This window comes from Triticum urartu, chromosome 4A, assembly GCF_056163025.1.
Source record: "Triticum urartu cultivar PI428250 chromosome 4A, HENAU_Tu73, whole genome shotgun sequence".
In the NCBI taxonomy this organism is placed as follows: Eukaryota; Viridiplantae; Streptophyta; class Magnoliopsida; order Poales; family Poaceae; genus Triticum; species Triticum urartu.
Genome location: NC_141876.1, coordinates 483,702,407 through 483,712,229, shown reverse-complemented (window position 1 = coordinate 483,712,229; position 9,823 = coordinate 483,702,407).

Here is a 9,823-nt window from a genome sequence, read left to right as displayed (position 1 = left end):
GGATGAATGAGTCTAAAAGTCTTGCCTCTACGGGCTAAACCCCTTGGCTTATATAGGGGTCAGGGGGTACCTAGGATTACACATGGTCGGTTGCATCAAGAGATAATCCTGTTGAATATTTGAATATGCCTTGAAGTGTATGCCAAGTCTTCGAAAGATTCCATCTTGAGTACGCTGAGGGTTATGTCAAAGTGCAACTAATCTCCGGGTGGTTTTGGTAATTCATAACAACATATAGCTCATTGAACTAATATCTATTCAAGTTAAATATTTCAGAAAGTTCAATGATTGGCATGGCATGGACTAGAGATGTAGACCCCTCAAAATGCTAAGGACAAATATTGGCAAAAGCTCAAGACTCTTCATTTCTATTTTTAGTGATCCAAGATCACATTGAGTACATAGGAAAAGACAATACTATTAAAAGGGGATGAGGTGTTGCTTAATGATCTACTTGATCAAAATGCTTAGTGATATGCTCCAAAGCCCTCAACCACTTTATCAATTCCACATATGTCCAAAACCTAAAGTCAAACCCGTCCCCACTTATTTGATCTATCTGGCACCACCGAGTTCCTTTGACATAGCCACTGCCAGAAACCCTAATCAGTTCGGTCTCACCGATAGGGATTTCGGTCTCACTGAGATGGGATTGCAAACTCTGTGTTTCCCTTCGTAATGTTTCGGTCCCACCAAAATGAGCCATCGATCCCACCGAGTCGCAATGCAAACTCTCTGTTTCCCTTCGTAACGTTTCGGTCTTACCGAAGTGAGCGATCGGTCCCACCGAGTTTGCCTGACCAACTTTCGATTTGCTCATTGCAGAAATCGGTCCCACCGAGTTCATGTAATCAGTCACACCGAGATAAGGTTTTGCCCTAACCCTAGGGCATCGGTCTCACCGAGTTGATCATCTCGGTCCCATCGAGAATCCTAACGTTCAAATTTTGAATTGAATCAGTCTCACCGAGTTCACCTATTCGGTCTAACCGAGTCGGGTCAAATGTGTGTAACAGTTAGATTTTGTGTGGAGGCTATATATACCCCTCCACCCCTTCTCTATTCAAGAGAGAGCCATAAGAACGTGCCTACACTTCCACTACTCATTTTTTGAGAGAGAACCATGTAAGTGCATCTAGTGCCACCCCTAGTTGGTTTTGGAGTATTGACGACAAATATAGTTGAGGGACTAATGTGTTTGTGAGAATTGCAGGATAACACAGGTAGAAGTCCCTCATTGATTCGGTTTTCCTACCAGATATGACCCCTAAAAATGTATGAAGACATTAAAGTCAAAGGTGGTATATGAAGATATTCACATTGAAGACTATGACAAGAGAAGACATCGCATGAAGCCTATGGAGCTCGAAGACTTAGATCTTTCGTAGTTCTTTTTCTTCTTCTTTGTTGAGTCATAGGAACCACCGTACTGTTAAGTGGGGTCCAAGAGAACCAGTCAGAATGACTGAAGTGATGCTTAACCAAAACCTATGTCTTCGAGTGAAGACTATGAGAGAGAATCTTGTCCAGAGTCGGACAAGTCAGCTTTGCTTGTAGCCCAAGTAAAGTTGTCGTGTGAGTTTGAAATCTGACCGTTGGAACACGTGCCAGTTCCTTAGTGACCCAGGGTCATTTCGGACAAATCAGGTCGGGTTGCCTAGTGGCTATAAATAGCCCACCCCCTACAACCAAAAACGGTTGGCTGCTCAGAGTGAGTATACGGCTTTTGTCGTTTGAGAGCAACCCACCTCGAAGCTTTTGAGAGAGAATTCCTTGCGAGGATAAAGCCCTAACCACCCAGAGCCAAAGAGAATTAGGCATCACTTAAGTCTTCTTGTCTGTGTGATCTGAAGACTTATTACACTTGAGGACTGTGAATCCTCCAGCCGGTTAGGCGTCGCGTTCTGAGCATCCAAGAGACATTGTGAATTGCCGGTGAACGAAGTCTGTGAAGGTTTGGGAGTCTACCTTGAAGACTTACCAGAGTGATTGGGCGAGGTCTGTGTGACCTTAGCTCAAGGGGAATACGGTGAGGACTGGGTGTCCTGAGCTGCGTGTTCAGGACTGGGTGTCCGGGACTGTGTGTCCTCAGGTTTAAATACCTAGCCGCCCTAACCAGACGTACAGTTGTCACAGCAACTGGAACTGGTCCAACACATCATTGTCTTCAACGAGTCACTGGTTTCATCCTTCCCTTCTCTTTACGTATTGTTACTCCTTGTGAAGTCATTGTATAATTGCACTATCTTTTATCTTCACTGAGTGACTGCGTGTTCTGTTTGGCTTCATAATATCTTCCTATCTGATCCTTACTACATTGCTGCTATTAGTCATTGTGCTTTCACTCTATTGAATACTTGACTATGGCTTGCCTAGTGTAGTCTACCTTCCGCTGCATGGGTAATAGGTTTATTTCTATCGTTAGTCTTCATAACTTCCATGTTTTGAAGATTTTCATAAAATCGCCTATTCACCCTCCCTCTAGTCGATATAACGCACTTTCAATTGGTATCAGAGCAAGGTACTCCCTTGTTCTGTGTGATTCGGTTTAACCATCTGGAGTTTTAGCTATGTCGACTGCAGGGATAATCAAAGTCTCCGCTGCGTGCCCCGTCTTCGATGGAACTGAATATCCCTACTAGAAGAATAAGATGCGCATGCATCTTGAAGCCATTGACGTCGACCTATGGTATGTCGTCAAGAACGGCGTTCCCAAGGCTGGAGAAGGTGTCACTGCTACTGATGTCAAGAAGTTCGTTCAACTGGACTCTACTGCCAAGAATATCATCTGTGGTCATCTGACCAAAGGACAGTATGGCCGCGTGAGTGCTTTGGAAACATCTAAGCTAGTCTGGGACTGGCTCTCCAAGGTCAACGAAGGCGTCTCAACCCAGAGAGATTAGAGAATCGGTGTCCTTCGCAACCTCTTCAACCGCTTCAAGAGAAGTGACAATGAGAATGTCCAGCTCACATTTGATCGACTCACTGACATCACGAATGAGCTTCAAGCCCTTGGCGCTACTGAGATCACCAAGCATGAAGTCGTCAAGACACTACTGAGATCACTTGACAGTTCGTTTGACACCCTAGCCCTGATGATCCAAGAACGTCCTGATTTCAAGACACTCGATCTGTCTGACATACTTGAGAGGCTCAACACACATGAGTTTCAGCTTTCTGAGAAAAGAGATATCTACGGTCCAAACTATGGGCGAACTCGTGCCTTGAAGGCAAAAACTGTCTCCTCATCTGAAGAAGAATCTGACAGCAGTTCTGATGATCCTGAAGACATTGGAAGGGAACTTGCTATGCTTGTGAAGAAGTTCCAAAAATTCACCAAGAAGAAAGGCTTCAGAAAGTCTTCCCGATCAAGCTCAAGGAATGATGAAGCTTCTGCTCATGACTACAAGAAGAAAACATGTCACAAGTGCAAGAAACCTGGCCACTTCATTTCTGAGTGTCCGCAGTGGGACAATGAGAACAAAAAGAAGAAGAAGAGCAAGGGATATGACTCTGACGACAAGAAGAAGAAGAAGAAATACTCAAAGTCTTCTTCCAAGTCTTCTTCAAAGTCTTCATCACACAAGAAGAGCTCATCTGGCAAGGCACGTGCGTTTGTTGGCAAGGAAATGGATTCAGAGGAGGAGTCCGCTTCTGAGGAGGCGGAGGTGGAGTCTGAGGAGGAGTCCGATTCTGGCGTCGCAAGTCTGGCTACAGCATATGTTGCCAAGTCCATCTTCAACACTGAAGACAATGACTTCATCACCGACACCGATGCAAATGACAAGGACTACTCCGCTCCTACCTACTGCTTCATGGCACGCGGTGCCAAGGTAAACACACGCACTACTCACTATCAAACATCTAGTGACGATGACTCTGATTGCGGTTCAAAACCCAGCTACAAAACACTTGCTAAAATTGCAACTGAACAACAGAAAGCCATGGAACATATTCAAAAACTGTTAGACAAAAGCGATGATCTGTTAGGCGCTGAAATGACTCGATCTGAGTCCTTAATTGAAGACATAAAAAATCTTCATGTTAAGTATGAGGAACTTGAAAGTCGTCATGAAACGCTCTCAACAACTCATGAAAATCTTTCCTATGATTATCTTCAAAGGAAGCAAGATCTTGAGAAATTGAGAGCGGCTCATGAAGATCTTCAAAAGGAAAATGAGTCACTTCACGCCAAACAGATCGGTTCCGCTCAGGAAGGATTTGAACCACCATGTCTTAAGTGCATTGAGCGTGATAATGCTACTACTCTTGCTGAATGTTCTACTGCTGCTACTGTAGCAATATCTTCAACTGTTGATGTGGGAACTAACCCCTCTGCTGAGGATTCCACTGCTATTGCTGATGAGAATGCTAGGTTGAAGACATTGCTTGAAACAGGGATGTACAAAAGTCTTAAAGGGCATCAGACACTATGTGATGTCCTCAAAAAGCAGATCTTGAACCGAAACCCGAGGAAAGAGGGTGTTGGGTTCATAAGGAAAATGAATGCTGATGGCTCTTACTGGAAACCTGAGCAGTACCCCAAAACCACATGGGTTGCTGCAAAGGAATCTTCAGCAGATCTATCCAATCTATCTGGCTTCACTTGTGCAAACCCCATTGTCATTGATGAATCCTTTGATGCAAACTATAAACTGTTTAAGAATCAGAATGGTGAAGTGTTTGCCAGATACATTGGTACTAACTGCAGGAATGGACCGCCTATGAAGAAGATCTGGGTTCCGAAAAAGTGTCTGGAGAATCTTCCTGTGAATGTCATCATGACACCACACGTGAAGAAGACAAACCTCAGACCACAGGCTTCATACGGTCCAAAGGCTTCATACAGACAGAGGACTCACCTGAGTCGCACTAACGCAAATATTTTGCAGGGAAACCATACTCAGGCCTATGAATATGAGCGCGGTTCATCAAACCGCCATGTTCATAAGACCAAGAACTATTCTGCTTATTCTTATGAGTACTATTGTCCGCCCGCAAGACTTTTTGCTAGGGCTCCAAAGCCAAAGTTCTCAGATGCTGCACTTAGACTTATTGCTTCTAAGCCACCCTTGAAGATGTGGGTGGCTAAGAAAGCTTAACTCTTTTTTGCAGGGAAAGGTCTCCAGCAGAAAACCAAAATCGTCTGACGCTATTGCTGGGGACCTTAAACATCTTGTAGGGTGCAAGATCAAATGCCCGAATGGTCTTACTATGTACTTCGTTCCTGAATCGTTTGCTACTCTCCCTATCAGTCCTAATCTGGACCTAAGCTTTCATAACCCACTGGTTCGTCAAATGTTTTTGCTTCACAATTCTCTTCGTGAAGCCTATCCCCCTAACTGCACTATAGGGTACGACACCAGCGTCTTCAGAATGGATTATTGATAGTGGGTGTACCAACCACATGACTGGCAAAAGAAGCCTTCTTATGGACTCAACCTTACGTACATCCGACAAGAGTCACATCACATTTGCTGACACTGGTAAAAGTAAGGTATTGGGTCTAGGTAGAGTTGCGATCTCAAAGGATCAACACATGGATAAAGTCATGCTTGTTGAATCCCTTGGCTTCAACTTAATGTCTGTCTCAATGCTTTGCCATTTGAACATGATCGTAATATTTGGAAAATATCGCTACCTTGTACTAATGGAATCTGACAAGTCTCTAGTGTTTGAAGGGTATCGGGAAGATGATTTGTACGTGGTAGATTTTTCGGCAGGACCACAGCTTGCCGTATGTCTTCTAGCAAAGGCTTCAGAATGTTGGCTCTGGCATCGGAGGCTAGGGCATGCTGGCATGAGGAACCTCCACACCCTTGCAAAGAAGAAGCATGTCATAGGCATCGAGGGCGTCAAGTTCAAGAAAGATCACTTATGCGGTGCCTGTGAAGCAGGGAAGATGACGAGGGCCAAACATCCCTCAAAGACAATCATGACAACCACTCGACCCTTCGAACTGCTCCACATGGATCTTTTCGGTCCCACTCATTACTCAACTCTTACTACTACTGCTTGCCTCTATGGCTTTGTTATTGTTGATGATTATTCTAGATATACTTGGGTGCACATAATCCTCTACAAGACTGAAGTGCAGGATGTCTTCAAACGCTTCGCCAATCGAGCAATGAACAACTATGGCGCCAAGATAAAGCACATCAGAAGTGACAATGGCACTGAATTCAAGAATACTAGCCTTGATACATATCTTGATACCTTGGGCATCACACATGAATTCTCAGCCCCATACACGCCACAGCAGAATGGCGTCGTCGAACGCAAGAACAGAACACTCATTGAGATGGCCCGAACAATGCTTGATGAATACAATACTCCAAGAAAATTCTGGCCTGAAGCCATTGATACTGCATGCCATACAATCAATCATGTTTATCTTCACAAGCTTCTGAACAAGATATCTTATGAGCTCCTTACTGGCAAGAAGCCAAATGTCAGTTACTTCAGAGTATTTGGTGCCAGGTACTGGATCAAGGATCCACATCACACTTCAAAATTTGCACCAAAAGCACATGAGGGTTTTATGCTTGGATATGGAAAGGATTCGCACTCCTACAGAGTCTTCAATCTCTTTCATTATAAAGTGGTTGAAACAGTGGATGTGCGGTTTGATGAGACTAACGGTTCACAAAGAGAGCACCTCCCAAATATGCTAGATGAAGTTCCATCCAGCGAATCAATCAAGCTTATGGGAACCGGAGAAATTATACTCTCTGAAGCTCAACTTGAAGAGGAGCTTATCATCTCCGCACCTGATCAACCTAAAGACAATGCTCAGCCTGAAGACAATCCCACTAACAATGACAATGATCAGCAAGAGCAAAACCTTCGCCCTGTACATCCTCGTGTTGCCAATGAAGTGCAAATTGAGAGAATAATTGACAGCATCAATGCACCCGGTCCGCTCACTCGATCAAGGGCAACTCAGCTGGCAAATTTCTGTGGGCACTTCGCATTAGTCTCAATAACAGAACCCAAGAAAGTTGAAGAAGCCTTCATGGAACCTGAATGGATTCAAGCTATGCAAGAAGAGCTTCAACAGTTTGAGCTGAATAATGTATGGGAACTGATTAAGCGTCCTGATCCTCGGAAGCACAACATAATAGGCACCAAATGGATATACCGCAACAAGCAAGATGAGCATGGTCAAGTTGTCAAAAACAAAGCTCGTCTCGTTGCTCAAGGATATACTCAAGTGGAAGGCATTGACTTCGATGAAACATTTGCTCCTGTGGCTAGACTTGAAGCCATACGCATACTAATGGCCTATGCCAATCATCACAACATACTTCTATATCAAATGGATGTGAAGAGCGCCTTTCTCAATGGCAAGATTGAAGAGGAAGTGTATGTTGCACAACCGCCTGGCTTTGAAGATCCAAAACATCCTGACATGGTATACAAGCTCAACAAGGCACTGTATGGCCTCAAACAAGCCCCTCGGGCCTGGTATGACACACTCAAATACTTCCTGAAGAGCAAAGGCTTCATACCTGGTTCCCTAGACCCCACTGTCTTCACGAACACATATGATGGTGAACTGTTTGTGTGCCAAATATATGTGGATGACATTATCTTCGGCTGCACCAATCAGAAGTACAGTGAAGAGTTTGGATATATGGTGCAAGAGCAATATCAGATGTCCATGATGGGAGAGCTGAAGTTCTTCCTCGGTCTCCAAATACGACAGCAACGCAACGGCATCTTCATATCTCAAGAGAAGTATCTCAAAGATTGTCTGAAGAAGTTCGGTATGCAAGACTGCAAAGGCTTCACGACGCCAATGCCAGCCAAGCATCATCTGGGTCCTGACGACAATGGTAAAGAGTTCGATCAAAAGGTATACCGCTCCATGATTGGTTCTTTGCTTTATCTATGTGCATCTAGGCCAGATATTATGCTTAGTGTTTTCATGTGTGCTCGATTTCAAGCGGCACCAAAGGAGTCGCATCACTTAGCTGTGAAGCGAATTCTTCGATATTTGGCTCACACCTCAACCTTAGGATTATGGTATCCAAAGGGCTCAGAGTTTGATCTGGTTGGATTCTCGGATGCTGATTATGCTGGTGACAAAGTGGATCGCAAGTCTACATCAGGCACATGTCACTTTCTGGGACGATCACTTGTATGTTGGTCTTCAAAGAAGCAGAACTGTGTATCTCTCTCCACTGCTGAATCTGAATACATTGCTGCTGGATCTTGCTGCGCTCAGCTTCTGTGGATGAAGCAAACACTCAAGGACTATGGCATTCATATGAAGCAAGTGCCACTCTACTGCGACAACGAAAGCGCCATCAAGATTGCCAACAACCCAGTTCAGCACTCGAAGACAAAGCACATTGAAATTCGTCATCACTTTCTCAGAGATCATGTTATGAAGGAAGATATTGATATTATACACGTCAACACTGAAGAGCAATTGGCAGATATCTTCACCAAGCCCTTGGATGAGAAGAGATTTTGCAAGTTATGGTGTGAACTAAATATCCTGGAATCCTCAAATGTCCTGTGATCAGGCACACATCCTAACACTTATGCATATTGATGACTTAGATGTGCAACACATGAAGTAAAATATATCTTCAATCAATGAAGACATACATTCTAAGTGTGAATACATTAATGTGGAATTTGACTTCGGAGCTCCACGATAATTGTGCGCCGTGTCTGGGTCTAATACTTCCTATACGGTGGGTAACGCCACCACCAAATGTTCTGTTTGAAGTGTTTCACTCATGGCGTTACATTTGCTATGTCTTCACATTTGATTTGGCTTCAATCTCAACATATCTTCATGATTATCTTCACTATGTTGAGTATATATATATATATACTAGTGTTCTGTCCTCTACAGCATTCACTTATAGCTATGTCTTCTTGTTGAATCTTTTGAACTAAGTGAATGTGATCGGACCCTAACCTATCTATGCTTTCTATCTCAAACTCTATCTCTCCAAATCATATGCATTCTATTGAACTGTAGAATGTCTTCTCTGCGTCCTTGTCAGCAGAAGATACAGAGACAACCATTAAGTCCGTTTTCAATGCGCATTCCTCCACCTGAAACCCTGAGAAGTGGGAACGACCACCCGACAATCCAGGCATGCGTGGGACGTGGAACAAACCCCAATATGCTGCATGATGGCCATGTGTTCCTCAGATGCGAATCGCCAGGGGCACCTGTGTAATAACGCAGTGCCGCCCCTGTACCTATAAATACACACCTCACAGCAGTCATTATCTCTTCTTCCACTCTCGCACGAACCCTAGCACCACCGCTAGCCCTCGACGATGCCGGCGACGAAGCGCTTCGCTGCCGCAACCTCTCCGACGCCGTCTTCACGCCAACCGCGGACATCGCCTTCTCCGCCGTCGCCGTAGGTGTCCTCCGTCGCCAAGTTAGGGCACAGACGATCGAACTACTCGGCCTCCTCTTCCACTCCGTCTAGCAGTTCTTCGTGTGGTAAATAAAACCTCCTTTTTACGGCCTCTTTGATCCTATAGCTTTATCACTTTCTACCACAAGCAGTTTCTATTCACACAAGTTGGATCTCTTTCATACTGCATCTCATAAGATGCCTAGTATATTCACTTATGCTTCACAAAGTAGTTAGATTCCTCACTTGTACTGATCCGTGGATTCGTACAAATCTGGAATGAACTCCTTATCTATGAGTGAATGTCTTCGCATGATGAGGTCAATGTCTTCTAAACTGATTTAACTTCAAAATCTTCTGAGAATGCATATGACCTCTTCCCCTTCCCTCGCACCTTAATACTGTCACAGGTACATGTCCGTGGGAGA